General features: G+C 42.5%; 1 protein-coding gene across 11 annotated transcripts in view; it reads left to right on the forward strand.

Annotated features, from left to right (window-relative positions):
* PDPK1 (3-phosphoinositide dependent protein kinase 1) overlaps window positions 1–17,671 on the forward strand; it is a 148,448-nt gene that overhangs the window by 28,874 nt on the left and 101,903 nt on the right. The window contains exons 1-2 of one of the 11 annotated variants that reach the window (XM_039493305.1): window positions 9,047–9,247; window positions 15,591–15,710. The exons of 8 other annotated variants lie outside the window; for them this stretch is intronic. The gene's annotated coding sequence lies outside the window, so the exon portion shown is untranslated. Of the gene's footprint in view, window positions 1–6,976; window positions 7,217–9,046; window positions 9,248–15,590; window positions 15,711–17,671 lie in introns of those variants that run through there. 2 more of the 11 variants (XM_039493307.1, XM_039493309.1) reach the window with 2 other exon arrangements.

Below are 17,671 nucleotides of genomic sequence, written 5' to 3' on the forward strand. Positions count from 1 at the left end.
CTCTGCAGCACTGAGAAATGTTTCCATAGTAGACATGTAAAATAACCCCCTGAAGATCTATTCATGCATATACAAAGCATTTTGGTGTCCATGAAGCTTCCAGATCAGATGCTGCATTCAGGGAAGGATATGTTGAAAATGACTCCAAGCTACCACCTCCATTACACTGCTTGGAAATCACCAAACATGGAATATGCAGATGGACAGTCAAAAGAGAGAGGAAAGTTACTTAACTGTACAGTAACTGGCCTCTCTGAGGCCATGTCTACACTACCACTCCCCTGAACGACATAAGTTACGTCGTTATAAGTGGTAATGTGCACAGCGCTATGTCCCACTGATGTAGCTACCGCTCCTCATTGGGCATGGATTAATGTGTTGATGGGAGACCTTTCTCCTGTCGGCATAGAGTGGCATCAGTACAGCTGTGCTGCTGTGAGCTCTCTAGTGTAGACATAGCCTGAGATGTGTTGTCCATATGCACATTCCCCAACCTGCCTTCCATCCCCCTCTACCTCAGCGTCCTACCAGAACTTTGTGGTGGGAAGAAAACTAAGTGTTGATTGGCATACTCTGCCCTTTTATACCCTTGTCATAGGGTGAGGACATTTAGGGGTGCATGAGCAGCCAGAAGGGACACTGGTGTCCAAAAGACTTATCTGGGGTGCATGCACCCCATGAATTAAACATGCATGTGGAGTAGACAATACATCTTGAAGAAATCTAGTTACTGTACAGTTAAGTAACTTTCCTTGCTTTTTATAGTTCTTGGTTCACATTTGGAAGGTGGCTTACAACTATAATGATTACACACCTACTTAGTAAAGATAGGTTGTATTCTGAGAAGTTGATGGGCCTCACACAAATGCAACCTATTTGCCATGAACGAGTAGAGCTTTCTTCAAGCCCTCGGATATGGGTGAGGCACAGCCTGCACTTCCTGAAAAACAGACATGGTATAGTCTCTGTAGTCTAGAAAACATTTGTGTTTATCATTCCTTTCTATAATGCTACTGTGTTAGTGAACAGACTAAGAATGTCTCCTAGCTGTAGTTATATTTTGTGTGTTGAATGTTTATCTCAAAAAGTGAACTTGTTTAACTGGGCAGGGGGTGGAGGAGGGGGAGTATTCCTGTACTTTGTAGAATACCAAATTGGTGAATTGTTGTTTTAAAATCTACATTTTGGAATGGAACCTTTTAAACCCAAACATGTGGCTGAGTGTAGGTTGGATTCCCTTCCAAAGAGCCTTCCTACTTAAATCCAGAAAATTGTTTTGAACCATGTAGAAATGGGGCATTTTCAGTGAAACATGTGAAATGGAAAATCTCCACTTCTGTAAGAATGCAAAATCAATTTTAAGCTTCAAAGGGAAAGATTGTGATACCAAATTTGTGAGGTGTGTGTACTGTGCCTGACTTTTGCTTCACAGTAAGTTATGCATTGTTTTGCTAACTGTCTTTGAGGAACTCTACCCACTGAGTTTAAAACAATGTTTAAACCTAGAGCAGTGTTTGTTTATAGAAAAATGATAATTTCCAATGCAGTGCAGCCAGGTTTTAATTTCAGAAAGGTTCGGCAATACTTTCATATTGCCTGCACTGCATTCTCTGCTTGGTTGCACAGCCACAACCATCTACAGCAAATGTGACAAACTAATGGCAGTATGTCACTGACAGGAAAGCCAGCTTGAGAATAATCTGTTCTCACAGTTATAGTTTTTGGGAATTGGATATCAAAGTAGCTAAAATGATCTAGCAGTTTTTCTGATTATTTTTCCTATCTAGATTACAAAAGTCAGGGTTCAGTAGGCTTTTCTTGTCTCTGTTCCTTTGAGTGCTATATTTGGGTATTACTTTGTTTTGGCATTAGGATATCTTTGTGACCATATTTGGAATTTAAATATTGAAACCTTCCTTCTGGTGAGAAGAGACTACAAGGCAGGGCCGGATTAAAAAACATAACCTGGATGGGAGTGTACAACTCCGCTCCTGCTGGTCTCATCTTTTTGTGACACCTGCCCCTCCCTCCCAAAAATACCCTTTGAAAAGAAATACCACTGAAAAGTGGGGTGGTTCCATGAATAGCTTAAAAGGATAAAATAGTCACTTCATAGCCAGCAAATGTAGAAATTTGTCCCGTGTGTATATTTTCATTACCATTTTTACACTTCATTTAATTTTTCCTTGTATGTTTCATTGTGGTTTAGAAAATTAATCTGTGATTTACAAGCTTCAATTTGTTTGTTGCACAGCTGTACAAGGCTACTGTTTTGTTCAAAGTATACAACACTATTCATTCACAAGATGGACTGATTTCTCTAAGGCTCTAGTAGTTTGAAGTAAATTTAAAGTTCAGGTTAATTCATAGGAAATACCACTTTGACATTTTGATCCACAGGTATGAGGCGATTCTTAAAGTAGAGTCCTGAAAAGACTGCATTCTTGAGTTGAATTCCTTCTGATTACATGTCTGAGTCTGTGCTGTTGTAGATATCATTGAGGCATGTATCAGTCAGGCTAATGTTTCATTTGACAAGTTAAGAGCTGCTATCTCTGGAATGAGTGCTCAGGCATTGGCAGGCCAAAGGTTTTCAAGTTTTGCGGAAAATTCAGGGTTGATTTGGCGATCTGCAGCATACAGGAGGGATCTTTAGAGCTAAACTGGGTAAAATTACGATTTGTGAAGAGTGTGACTACATTAATGGTCCTTAAACCAATTTCCCAGCTTTTTGTTTATTTTTAATTAAACAATCACTCTTAGTTTTAGGCTATATCTACACTATGGACCTTACAGTGGTACAACTGTACCACTGCAGCTGTGTCGCTGTAAGGTCTCCTGTGTAGCCACTCTGTTCAGACGGGAGAGAGTTCTCCTGCCAGCATAATTAAAACACCCCCAGCGAGCGGTGGTAGCTGTTGATGGGAGAGTGTCTCCCTCTGACATAGCACTATCCATACTATTGCTTTTGTCGATGAAACTTTTGTCCGTCAGGGATGTGTTGGATTTTCTCCCCACACCCCGACTGACAAAAGTGCTAGTGTAGACATAGCCTCAGATGAATATTCCACCCTTCTAAGTGACATAAGTTACACCCGTCATAAGTGCTAGTGTGCACAGTGCTATGTTGGTGGGAGAACTGCAACCGCCGATTGTTGACGGTGGATTAATTGTGTTGACAGGAGAGCTCTCTCCCATTGTTAGTGGCTACACGAGACATCTTACACTGGTGCAGGTGTAAGCGCTCTAGTGTAGACATAGCCTTAGAAGTTCAGGCTACATATTTTGAAGGACATGGGGATTGTAATGTAATGTAATAATTGGAGATATACCAATCTCCTAGAACTGGAAGGGACCTTGAAAGGTCATCAAGTCCAGCCCCCTGCCTTCACTAGCAGGACCAAGTACTGATTTTTGCCCCAGATCTCTAAGTGGCCTCCTCAAGGATTGAACTCACAACCCTGGGTTTAGCAGGCCAATGCTCAAACCACTGAGCTATCCCTCCCCCCTATTATTGTAAATAAGATGTTTGGGGATGGGTAATTAAAGTGTTTTTTTTCTGTCCCAATTATTTGATTTGCTGGCCCTGTTATCTATGGAGATCAGATACTGTGATGGTGCAGGGGCATGTAAGTACTTAGATGAGGGGGACTCACAAATCTCTTTTGAGCCTGACTTTTATTACCTAGCATATGATAATACCTGTGCACTTATTGGGGCAGATCCCACGGGTATGGTGTTAAAACATTGGCAATAGTGGTAGAGCACATTACTTCTAAACGTGTGCACACTGGTGTTTTTTGTTAGCCATACGATTGTGAAACATCTAATTTCCTTCGTTGATAGGGTAACTGGCTTAGTGGATGAGGGGAAGCAATAGACTTCATTGATCTTAACTTTAGTAAGGCTTTTGGTACTGTCTTGCATGATACTTTCATAAACAAAGTAGAGAAATATGGTCTAGATGAAATGAGGGCACAACTGGTTGAAAAAACATACTTCAAAAGTAGTTATCAACAGTTTGCTGTCAAACTGGGAAGGACGTATCAGGTGGTGTCCCAAAGGGATTTTTCCTTTGTCCAGTACTAGTCAATATTTTTGTTAATGACTTGGGAAATTGAGTGTAGAGTGTGTTTGCAAAATTTGCAAATGACTTCAAGCCGGGAAGGATTGCAAGCACTTTGGAGGACAAGATTAGAATTCAAAATGATCTTGATAAATTGGACAATTGGTCTGAAATAAGTATGATGAAAATCAATAAAGATACGTGCAAAATACTATCTAAGAAAAAATCAACTGCACAAATACAAAATAACTGGGTAGGCAGCATTACTACAATAAAAGCCCTAGGGGTTATAGTGGATCCCAAATTGAAACTGAGTCAAAAGAATGACACTGTTGTGTGAAAAAAGGCAAATGTCATTTTGGGATGTATTAACAGGCATGTCCTGTGTAAGACATGGGCAGTAATTGCTCCACTCACTGGTGAGGGCTCAGCTGGAGTGGTGTCCAGTTTTGGACATCACACTTAAGGATTTGGACAAACTGGAAAGAGTCCAGAGGAGAGCAACGAAAATAAGAGGGTTAGAAAACATTAACTGTGAGGAAAGGTTGAAAGAATTGGGCATGTTTAGTCTAGAGAAAAGAAGTGGGGGTGGGGGGGTGGTACACAGCATAGTCTTCAAATATGCAAAAGGTTGTTATAAAGAGGATGGTGACAGGATATCGGTCATCAATTGTTCTCCACGCCCACCAAGCCTGGGACAAGAATTATTTGGCTTAATTTGCAGCAAGGGAGATTTAGGTTAGCTACAAGGAAAAATGTTCTCCCATAGTTATCCCTGTCATTGGAGATTTCTAAGAACAGGTTAGACGGACATCTGTCAGGGTTGGTCTACGTGACCGCTTGAGGTCCATTCCATCCCTACACTTTCATGATTCTGTGATTTACGCTGCAACAACAGCTAAAGTTACATTCCTACAATAATTAGATTGCAAACCAAAAGGTTGTACAAAACTCGGATCAAATAAAATTTCTAAGACCACCTGTCTAGCGCCAAGGTGTTCAGAATACTGTACCTTCTCCAAACATGGCTGGAGAGAATTCCCAGAGTCAGAGGAATTACAGCAAAGCATTATTGCCATGCACAAGCTTAGATAAATTACATTTGTGAGTGAGTGTCTATATTGTAAAATTTAATTTAAATGAGCATCTATAGGATACTGCTGTTCTGGAGACCATTGAGCACCAATCTCACTGAGTGCCACCGACTGACCTTGTAGTTTCTACTGGGGGACTTCAACACTCATGTGAAGAATGATGGAGATACCTGGAGGGGATTGATTGGGAGGAATGGCCTCCCAGGTCTGTGCTAGTCATGGATTGTACATAACTAATACAATGTTCAAACACAAGGTGGCTCATAAATGTACTTCGTACCAGAGCACCTTGGGCCGAAGATCAGTGATCAACTTCATAGTTGTCTCGTCAGACCTAAGGCCATATGCTCTGGAAAGTCAGGTGGAGAGCGGCAGAGCTGGCAACCCGATTGCCACTTGGTGGTGAGTTGGATCCGATGAATGGGATGCCAGCTGGATAGACAGGAGGCCCAAATGATCAGTGTGAGTCTCCTGGAACATCAGGTGGAGGACCCTGTGTGGAACTACTTCAATTCTTACCTCTGGAAGAACTTCTCCTGCATTCTGGGTGAGATCTTGGACATTGAATATGAGTGGACCATGTTCAGGGCCTCAGTCATTGAGGCAGCCACAAACAGCTGTGGCCTGAAGGTAGTTGGTCCCTGTCATGGTGGCAACCCTAGGATCTGCTGATGGACTCCAATGGTGAGAGAAGCTGTCAAGGCAGTGAAGGAGGCCTTCTGAGCAATGCTCATGAACCAGACTCCTGATACAGCTCAAAGGTACCTGCTAGCTAAGAGGGCTGTGGTTGAAGTGAAAGCCCAGGATTGGGAGAAGTTTGGAGAGACCATGGAGAATGACTATCAGACAGCTTCAAAGGTGTTCTGGTAAGCCATTTGTTGCCTTAGGAGGGTCAGCAGGATGTTGCCCAGGCAGTACTCAGTAAGGGTGGTGAAACGCTGACCTTGACTGAGGAGATTGCTGAGAGGTGGAAGGAGCACTTTGAGGAACTCCTCAACCTGATGGACACGCTCCACTTCCAGGAGGCAGCACCGGAAACCTCCGTGAGATCAGATCTGTTTCTGCTGCTGAGGTCAATAGAGTGGTAGAGTGCCTTCATAGTGGGAAGGCAGCAGGGGTGGGCGAGATTTGCCTGGAGATGTTGAAAGCACTGGACAATGTTTGGGTGTGGTGGTTAACACACATCTTCGGTGTTGCATGGAAGGTGGGTGCAGTACCTCTGGACTGGCAAACCAGGGTGGTGGTCCCAGTCTTTAAGAAAGGCAGCCAGAGGATGTCCCCCAACTGTAGGGGGATCACACTCCTCAGCCTCCCCAGCAAAGCCTATGCCAAGGTGCTGGAGAGGAGGTTGAACCTCAGATTCAGGAGGGACAATGCGGATTCCGTCCTGGCCATTGAACAATGGACATTTGCTATCTCATAGATACTTGAGGGGTTGTAGGAGTTTGCTAATCCAGTCTATTTTTGTTTTGTAGACCTGGAGAAGGCATATGACCACGTTCCCCGAGATGTCTTGTGGGAAGTGCTGTGGGAGTATGAGGTGCTGGTGCCACTTCTGTGTCCTATCCGGTCCCTCTATTCTTGGAGTGAGAGTTGCATTTGTATTCTTGGTATTAAATCACGTTTGTTCAGGGTGGGCATTGGACTCCACCAAGGGTCCCCACACCTGTTCATGATTTTCATGGACTGGATATCAAGGCACAGCTGAGCTGTGGAGTGCGTCCAGTATGGGGACTCTCTGCTGTTTGCAGATGATGATGTCCTTGTTTCTTCAGACTGTGATTTCCAGCGTGCACGCTAACGTTTCGCTGCAGTGTGTGAAGCGGCTGGGACAAGAATCAGCACTTCCAAATCAGAGGTCATGGTCTTTGCTTGGAAGAAAGTGGACTGCTCTCTCCAGGTGATGGGGGAGCAGCTGCCCTTAGTGGACAAGTTCAAGTATCTAGAGATCTAGTTCACGAGTGATGGCAAGCGGGAACATGAGATCAACTGATGTGGCAGTGATGCGGGTGCTGTACTGGTCCATGAGTTCTCTGATGAAGCTCTCTGTTTACAGGTAACTCTATGTCCCATCCTCTTCTATGATCATGAATTTTGAGTAATGACTGAAAGGACGAGATTGTGGGTACAGGTGGCGCAAATGAGTTTTCTCCGCAGAGTGGCTGGGCTTACTATTCACGATAGGGTGAGGAGCTTGGCTATATGGGAAGGCCTCGGAGTAGAGCCGCTAATCCTCCGGATCAAGAGGAGCCAGTTGAGGTGGTGCGGGCACTTGATAAGGATGTCCCCAGGAGGCTTCCATTAGAACTTCTACTGGGCATGTCCCACTTGGCGGAGGCCCCGAGGCCGACCCATGACACCCTGAAGGGATTATATCTCCGGGCTGGCCTGGGAACACTGGGGGAAATCCCCCAGGAGGAGTTGGAAGCGGTTATGGAGGAAAAGGAGGTCTGGTCCTCCCTACTCACCATGCTACCGCCATGACCCTCACCAGGAAAAGCAACATAAAGGAAAAAGACCACCAGTCAAACCGGAAAGTAAGGTTTTATGTAATATACGTTACATAAAACTCCAATAGTTTTCTTAGATTTTGGTGAGATTTACACTCTGCCAGGTTTGAAGGAAATTTTTTTTAGTAGCTTTCACATTTTAAACATTTTTAAATCCTGCAGGTAAGTGGAGGGTCCCTTAAACACGGTGTTCTTACGAAGGAAAAAAAGGTACAAACAGTTTTTAGTCAGGGTGTCTCTTTGCCGTGCCCTGAAGGTGCTTGAGAAAGTGGTTTTCACATCAGTGTCACTTGAAGAACTCCTGTCTGTTTGTCAAAAAGTGTTACTGTATCAGAACTCAAGTTTCAGAGTAGCAGCCGTGTTAGTCTGTATCCACAAAAAGAACAGGAGTACTTGTGGCACCTTAGAGACTAAAAAATTTATTTGAGCATAAGCTTTCATGGGCTACAACCCACTTCATCGAATGCATGCAGAACTGAAAACCTTTTAGATGTTAGGCAACCCTGCATAATTCCACCAGTTTTCATATCTTCATCTTGATAATACAGTCCTCTCTTTTTCTCAAATTTTGGATTTGAAGCTACATTAACTATATTGATTCCTATTCAGATGGTAAATAAAAACTGCTGTAATTCCTCAGACTCAGGGAATTCTCTCCAGCCATGTTTGGGGAAGGTACAGTATTCTGAACACCTTGGCGTTAGACGGGTTGTCTTAGTAATTTTACTTGATCTGAGCTTTGTATAACCTCTTGGTTTGCTGTCTAATTATTGTAGGAATGTAACTTTACGCTCTTTACAGCTAAGAAATACCGTACTAATTACCTGTTTGATATAGTTCATGTGCAGAAAATAGAGAAGCATATTGGCTTCATATGACCATTTGTTCTGCTCTACTGAAACAGGATTTAAAAATGGGAAACATTCTACATTATTAATGATTTTTGTAATTTGGAAGCTGGCAGCTGAGCATATGCAGTAAATAGCTGATAAGTATAACTCTCATGTCTAATACAATCCCTTTTTCCCATCCATCACTAGGTTGACTGTCTCATATGCTTCTGTGCTGCCATCAACAAATTTGATAATTGAATATTTCATTCAGTTCATACTACAAACCTCTCCTGAGCTTTCACATTGTCTTCTGCTTGCACAGTTGAACTCCTTCAGTGGGGCACTAAGCATTCTGCTCCTTTGGTTAGGACAGAATACTTGGAGTTGGGATTCTTGGTTCTGTTCCCAGCTGTCTTTGCTGTGTTCAACAAAATTACTCTAGATTTAGATCAGAGTAAAAAGAGCAATGCAATTTAGCAGAGTTACTTCAGACTACATCAGTATAACAGAGTAGAATTTGGCACTGTGTGCGCTTGGGAAAATCACTTAGGGAAACTGTGGTGCAGAATTTATCTCCTTACTTGAGGACAGTAACTCACAAAGCTGTTTTTGAAGATTAATGTTTATAAAGCACTTGGAGGTCCACCAACAGGTGCTGTTCATAATAGCAGAAGGTATAAAATGGAGGACTTGCCTGGATTGAGGAGGAAAGAAAGGGCACAACAGTCCAGCCAACAACTATAGGTATGTCTACACTACAAAATTGGTTGATTTAATGGAAGTTGATTTTTTTAGAAATCGATTTGATAGTCAATTATGTATGTCGCTACTAAGTGCATTAAGTTGGCGGTGTGCATCCACAGTACCGAGGGTAGTGTCGACTTTCAGAGCATTGCACTGTGGTAGCTATCCCACAGTTCCTGCAGTCTCCACTGCCCATTGGAATTCTGGGTTAGAATCATAGAATATCAGGGTTGGAAAGGACCTTGGGAGGTCATCTAGTCCAACCCCGTGCTCAAAGCAGGTCCAACACCAACTAAATTATCCCAGCCAGGGCTTTGTCAAGCCTGACCTTAAAAACTTCTAAGGAAGGGGATTCCACCACCTCCCTAGGTAACCCATTCCAGTGCTTCACCACCCTCTTAGTGAAAAAGATTTTCCTAATATACAACCTAAACCTCCCCCACTGCAACTTGAGACTATTACTCCTTGTTCTGTCATCTGGTACCACTGAGCTCCCAGTGCCTGATGGGGCAAAAACATTGTCTGTGGCATCCAAGCTGTAGATCATGAGGAGGAGTAGATGTTTAAATGGCAAGTTCTGATCTGATAGAGAAACGTAGAGACTTGTCTCAGCTTCTGGAAGAGTAGATAGATATTTTGACTCAGGGATTTCTGTTAGCAAAACGCATCCCTCCTGTAGTTATAAAGTTGCAAAATGGGTTCCAGTTATATTCCTAGACATGTACACCAAAAAACCTGTTAAGATTGAGAGTATGTATCAGTTACTAAAGGATAAAAAGCATAGTGAAATTATTCCAAAACAAAGCATTACAAATGCACAGAAATTCAGAGTTAAAAGGAACTTACACTTAACAGAAATCCACACATGTTAATGTGTTTAAATGCAGTTAAGGCAACCAAAAATCCTTAATTCTGTCCTGTAGTGACACCAAGCAATAACTGGATAAAACACTTTGTGTTCATGAGTGTGTATCTATCATAGGTAATTATGGTGGCAACTGTCCATGTCAGAAGACAGTGGTGTAAGTGCCAAAGCAGTTCACTTGCTCTGTGTCAGGCTGTAGCATTGCAAGTGATTAAAATGTCCAATGCTCAAATTACACAGAGCTCTTCTTCAGATCTGGGAAATGTATTTAGCTGTGACACTCTGAGTACAAGGTGGAACAGATTGTTTAGCATGAATAACTAACGCACATTTCAAGGTGAAGTGGCCCATTAACACCCCTCCAGTCATAGGGAGGAAAGGAGGGCGGGACGGGGGAGATAGTTGAGGGTGAGTGTTAGTAGTTTAAAGATTGTTGTAATAAGCCATCAATCCAGTGTGTCTATTTAGTCCATGATTTTTAGTGTTTAGCAAAGTTATGAATTTAAGCTCCCATGCTTGTCTTTTGAAAATGTTGTGCGGGTTTCCTTTGAGGATGAGGACTAAGAGGTCAGATATAGAGTGATTGCTTTGTGAAAAGTGTTCACACACTGGTGACAGTGGATTTTTTTTATCTTCTCATTTTCCTGTGTAAGTAAATTTGAGAGCATAGTGATTGTCTGGTTTCACTTTTCAGCCAGCACAGAGCAGTACTGATCCATATTGGCATTCAATTCCCAGTTCTCTGCTCAAAACCAGCACCATGCTGGAACTTCAAAAAAAGCAAACTGGGCCACTTTCACTATGACTGTGGACAATATAATCTCCTGCATACCCCCCACTGCCAAAGACATTTGACTGTTTTACTGCACTATTAATCTCTGCCACAAAGAACATCCCTGGGGACACAGGCCATCATACACTCCTTGCTGGACTGCGAAGACCCAAGAGTGCCTTCACAATTATGAGGAGCATAGAGACCCAGAAATTGGAGAAGCCCTCCCCTGGTGTCATCAGATGTAACAAGGCAGAAATGGTGGCTTGAATGTGTAGAAGGTCTAAACTTCACACGCTTTAGTAGTTCCTCCTGGAACCTGCTGAAACTGAAAGACCTAAGGGCTGCAAATCCCACACATGTCACTAAGCCACAAGTGAAGGGAAGTGCCATCACTGCTAAATTTTTGTGGACATCAAAACAGCCAGGGGACAAACAGTATCACAAACAAGTCCATCATCCATTCCATCAGGTTATGCTCACATGAGTTCCATTGTCCCATTGGTCTGGACCATTCACAAATAAGGAGATTGATTCAGCTATTGCAGTCATAAAATTGGGAAAAGCAGCGGGAAAAAATGGTATCTATCCCCAGTTCCTATATAACCTGGGTCCACTGGCATAAAAATGGATGATGCAGCTTTTTACCAATGTCGCAGAGACCAGTGAAATCTCCTGCCTGTGGAGAGATGCCAATGTCATTGCAGTCCTAAAGCCAGGAAAACCTGCAGATCACGCTTCTTAGTTATAGGCCAATCTCCCTCTTGAGCACCATCTACAAAGTGATGAAGCATATGATTCTGAATTAAATCAGTCCCACTGTGGATGCCAACCTAACCAAAGATCAAGCTGGTTTTCAACTGCACAGAAGTTGTTGCAGCCAGGTCCTGGCCCTCACTACAGACATGGAGGCTGGATTCCAATGAAAACTCAAGACCAGTAGTGCTGCTTTCTCAGTCTGTCAGCAGCATATGGCAGTCTGGTCTGCCACTGATCTTAGCCAAAGTGATCCTCTATGCCCCTATTCTCAGGTTGCTGAACACCATGCTTAGCAGCCAAAGGATGCTCATATACCTCGAAGGTCAAACTAGCAACCCGTGTGCTTTGAATAATGGGCTACTGCAAGGCTCTGTCCTTGCTCTAACACTCTTCAATGTATACACAAGCAATATGACTGAAACAATAGCACGGAAGTTGGCATATGCTGATGATTTGGCACTTGCAGTTCAGGCCCGTAGCTTCAAAGAGCTTGAAGTGACCTTGTATCTGACCTTAAGATCATGGAGGAGTACTTCCAAAAGTGGCAGCTGAGACCAGATACGAGCAGATGGGTGCTCTGTACTTTCCACCGTTGACAGTAGAATCACACAAAACACTGTAGAGTTTTGTGGTGAAACTGTGTTATGACCCAAAGCCAGCATCTCAGTCTCAAGAATGACATTCTTGACTGCACACTGAGCTTTCATGGTTGCCTCAAGGAAGTAGCTTCTAAAACAAAGACTCGCATCAACGTTATTCAGAAGTTATCAGGAACGGCTACCCCAGTGCTACAAATATCAGCCTTGGCCCTGGTGTACTTAATTAAAGAGTGTACTGTGCATTGGTGTAAACAAGAAGCTACCATACCCCACTTGTGGCTAGACAGATGAATCTGTGCATGTGAATAATCAAGGAACTTTAAAATCAACATATCTACCATGACTTTCTGTATTAGCAAACATGGAACCCCCAGCTATCTGTTCAGATATAGCCACAGCACAAGAACTTAAACACACTAAAGTCTACCCAGAACTTCTCATCCAGCAGGTTATGGATAACATACCTCAGCAAAATCTGAAATCGCGAAAACCCTTATGGACCATGCATGAACACCTCATGTCTCTGAATCTGGCCAGGAAATGGCCAAGTGTTTGGACCTCCTCTACAATTTCAAACAAGCACACTATACTGACCCAACAAGCCGCTCTCCTGTTTTCAATGTGCCACACAGATTTTGGACCAAACTGAGCTGCATCTGAAAACATCATGGAAGATGCGGCTACTTGATGGACAAGTGGAAAATCAGACTCCACTACATGCGACTGCGGTGAGGACATCCAAGCCAATGAACATATCATGGCACAAATATGGATTCAAAGGTGAGTGAATGATATCCTCCATGTCACAGAGGGGACATTGAAGTGGTTTATGGACCTACTACTGCATCTGTAGGATGTTGCTCTCAGGTGTGTGTGTGTGTGTGTGTGTGTGACACACACACACACACACACACACACACACACACACTCGACGTGTACTGATGGGTCTGGCCTCTAATTTGGGATTGATTTACTGGTTCAGAGGATTGTTGAGGGACTGGCATGATGTGAAAAGAGGAGCAGAAGAGAGCTCAGTCTCACCTCAGTCCCTGGAAAAATCATGGAACAGGTCCTCAAGGAATCAATTCTGAACCACTTAAAGGAGGGGAAAGTGATCAGGAACAGTCAGCATGGATTTACCAAGGGCAAGTCATGCCTGACTAACCTAATTGCCTTCTATGATGAGATAACCGACTCTGTGGATGAGGGGAAAGCAGTGGATGTGCTATTTCTGGACTTTAGCAAAGCTTTTGATACAGTCTCCCACAGTATTCTTGCCAGCAAGTTAAAGTAGTATGGGCTGGATGAATGGACGGTAAGGTGGATAGAAAACTGGCTAGATGGTTGGGCTCAACGGGTAGTGATCAAAGGTTCCATGTCTAGTTGGCAGCCGGTATCAAGTGGAGTGCCCCAAGGGTCGGTGCTGGGGCCGGTTTTGTTCAATATCTTCATTAACGATCTGGAGGATGGTGTGGACTGCACCCTTAGCAAGTTTGCAGATGACACTAAACTGGGAGGAGTGGTTGATACGCTGGAGGGTAGGGATAGGATACAGAGGGACCTAGACAAATTAGAGGATTGGGCCAAAAGAAATCTAATGAGGTTCAACAAGGACAAGTGCAGAGTCCTGCATTTAGGATGGAAGAATCCCATGCACTGCTACAGACTAGGGACCGAATGGCTGGGCAGCAGTTCTGCAGAAAAGGACCTAGGGGTTATGGTGGACAAAAAGCTGAATATGAGTCAACAGTGTGCCCTTGTTGCCAAGAAGGCTAATGGCATTTCCAGCAGATCGAGGGATGTGATCATTCCCCTCTATTCAGCACTGGTGAGGCCTCATTTGGAGTACTGTGTCCAGTTTTGGGCCCCACACTACAAGAAGGATGTGGATAAATTGGAGAGAGTCCAGCGGAGGGCAACAAAAATGATTAGGGGGCTGGAGCACGTGACTTACGAGGAGAGGCTGAGGGAACTGAGATTGTTTAGCCTGCAGAAGAGAAGATTGAAGGGGGATTTGATAGCTGCTTTCAACTACCTGAAAGGGGGTTCCAAAGAGGATGGATCTAGACTGTTCTCAGTGGTAGAAGATGACAGAACAAGGAGTAATGGTCTCAAGTTGCAGAGCGGGAGGTTTAGGTTGGACATTAGGAAAAACTTTTTCACTAGTAGGGTGGTGAAGCACTGGAATGGGTTACCTAGGGAGATGGTGGAATCTCCTTCCTTAGAGGTTTTTAAGGTCAGGCTTGACAAAGCCCTGGCTGGGATGATTTAGTTGGGTTTGGTCCTGCTTTGAGCAGGGGGTTGGACTAGATGACCTCCTGAGGTCCCTTCCAACCCTGAGATTCTATGATTCTGTGATTCCCATGCTCATGTGCCTTTACTTCAAGGGTTCCCCTTATGCTCCTGTCTCTTTCCCAAGCAATGGTGCCTAGGTACTCAGTGGAGCAAAGGCAGCAGTGCGTTGTGGAGTCTTTCAAGCACACACATACTAATTAGCTATGAAGAATGCTTGTAATTGGTTGTTTCCTCTGTCAGTGGTCCCCCTCACTCATAAATTGTGAGGCTAGAAGGGACCATTTGTGATCATCTAGTCTGAGCTCCCATATAACACAGACTGTAGAACTTCCCTAAAATAATTCCTAGAACAGATCTTTTAGAAGAAAATCCAGTCTTGATTTTAAAATTGCCTGTGATGGAGAATCCACCATTACTCTTGGTAAATAGTTCCAATGGTTAATTACGCTCATTTTTTAAAATTTATGCATAACTTCCAGTTTGACTAGCATCAACTTCCAACCATTGGATTGTTATACCGTTGTCTGCTTGATTGAAGAGCCCATTATCAAATATTTGTTCCCTGTGTAGATATTTATAATCTGTGATCAAGTCACCCCTTAATCTTCAGGTTTCAGAATAGCAGCCTTGTTAGTCTGTATCCGCAAAAAAAACAGGAGTACTTGTGGCACCTTAAAGACTAACAAATTTATTTTAGCATGAGCATTCGTGAGCTGCATAGAATTCCATTATATGCATCCGAAGAAGTGAGCTGCAGCTCACAAAAGCTCATGCTAAAATAAATTTGGTAGTCTTTAAGGTGCCACAAGTACTCCTGTTTTCCTTAATCTTCAGTTTGTTAAACTAAATAGATTGAGCTCTTTGAATCTGTCACTATAAGACATGAATTTCTAATCCTTGTGTCTGTTCTCTGAACTCTGCAATTTATCAACTTCTTGAAGTATGAACCCCAGAACTGGACATAGTATACCAGTAGTGGTTACACCAGTGTCAAATACAGAGGTAAAACAACCTCTCTACTCCAATTTGAGACTTTCCTCTCTATACATCCAGGGATCAATTAGCCCTTTTGGCCACCGCATCACACTGCAAGCTCATGTACAGCTGATTATCCACCACAATCCCAAAATCTTTTTGAGAGTCACTGCTTCTCAGCATAGTGTCCCCCAATCTGTAAGTATACTCTGCATTCTTTGTTCCTAGATGTTTATATTTACATTTAGCCATATTAAAACACATATTATTTGCTTGTGCTCAGCTTACCAAGCGGTCCAGATCATTCTTTGTCAATGACCTGTCCTCTTTTTAGCACTCCCCCAATCTTTGTATCATCTACAGACTTTATTGGTGATGATTTTATCTTTTATTACAGATCATTGATAAAACCATTAAATCGTGTAGGGCCAAGAACAGATCCCTGCAGGACCCGAATAGAAATATACCTATTTGAAGACAATTTCCCACTTACAATTACATTTTGAGACCTATCAGTTGGCCAGTTTTTAATCCATTTAATGTATGCCATGTTGGTTTTGTATCTTTCTAGTTTTTTAATCAAAATGTCATGTGGTACCAAGTCAAATGCTTCACAGAAATCTAAGTATATTACATCAACACTATTTATCAACCAAGCTTCTGATCTCATTTTAAAAAAAAATCAACTTTGGCAGGATCTATTTGCTATAGTCCCATGTTGATTGTCATTAATTATATTACTCTCCTTTTAATTTTTTGAGTCCTGCATCGACCACTCCATTATCTTGCCTGGGATTGAAGTTAGGCTGACAGGACTATAATTACACAGGTCATCCCATTAACTTCTAGTATTAAAAAAGGTAAAGTTACCTGAGCTATTGACCTGACCCTGTTTGCAACTTATATAATCATAACAGGTCAGATTCAAGGATTGATAATTTAGCTATATTTGAAGAAATTAGATTGTAATAAAGCTATGCACAAGAGTTCAATGACTATTACCGATATAAAAAGTTTGTGGTAAGCAGTTGTTAAGGTCATTTACGATAAAGAAAAGACTGATGGATATTAATTTTTTTTTAAAGGACCCTGTTTTTAATTAATTCTTAAACCAATGGATTTACTTGTAAATAATTCTCAAAATACATTGTAGGCTCAAAATGTGTTAAATTTGGGGAAGATGCATTTTATTCTCATACATAAGAGGTTGAATCTCTGCTTTAAGTGCAAAGCAAAACTAAAAATTACAAGTGGAACCATGATTGATGTTTCCATATCATTAATAATACAATTCATTTTCACATCTGAGTGACCTCATGTCCCACTGTAGTATGTATTCAGTATCTTAGATACTTTCTGCATTTAGCAAATAACTGTAAAGGACACATATAGTGAAAACGGTATCTGTGTTTTGAAAACCAGCAGCTCTGGGACTCTTATGTGTGTGACAGAGAAAGTATGTGTAAAAACCACTACATCTCAGCAAAAATGGCTGAAGTTTTCTCAGTTCTCAGGCAACTGTCCTAATCTCTCTCTCCATTTCCCCCGTCTCACTGTTCCCTTTGTGCCTTTCATTCACTTCAGGTTGTATTCTATACTGCTTTGTGTACATGGGCTAGCCTCCCAACCAACATAGGTAGATTTCTCTTAGTTCTGCTCTAAAGGATTCTGCAGTGTTCCTCCCCTCTTCCTCCCCACCCCCCATTTTCTGATGCACTCAGTATAATTCTGTTTCAGCTTGTGCTCTTAGACTGTAATCCTGTAGTAGCAAAGGACCAATTTTGCTCTTCTATTGTACAGAGCTGTATAGTAACGAAACATCTGAAATTTTGCCTGAACTTCTCTAACGAGTTCAGGGTCAATTTAAAAATAAAGCTGGTTGTCTTCCTTGTGAACATCTAAGGCTTAGCAGAGTTTAATGCAGAGCCTGCTCTGACATGCCAGTTCTCCCTGCCCACTCTTCCAGGGTGAGGTAAGTTGTAGCAGTCTGATTGGAACTTTTGAAGTAGAAATACTCAAACAAAATAAAACACGCCTTAGCGCCCTGGACAGAAGAAAACCATGGGTGTATAATATCACGGCTATGTGACTTTTAGTGTCTCTGCTGCTTGGTTAGTTTTTGGAATTTGCAGAAAGCACTAGCATTTTTTTCCTTTGAG

This window comes from Mauremys reevesii, linkage group 10 (assembly GCF_016161935.1).
Source record: "Mauremys reevesii isolate NIE-2019 linkage group 10, ASM1616193v1, whole genome shotgun sequence".
Classification (NCBI taxonomy): domain Eukaryota; kingdom Metazoa; phylum Chordata; order Testudines; family Geoemydidae; genus Mauremys; species Mauremys reevesii.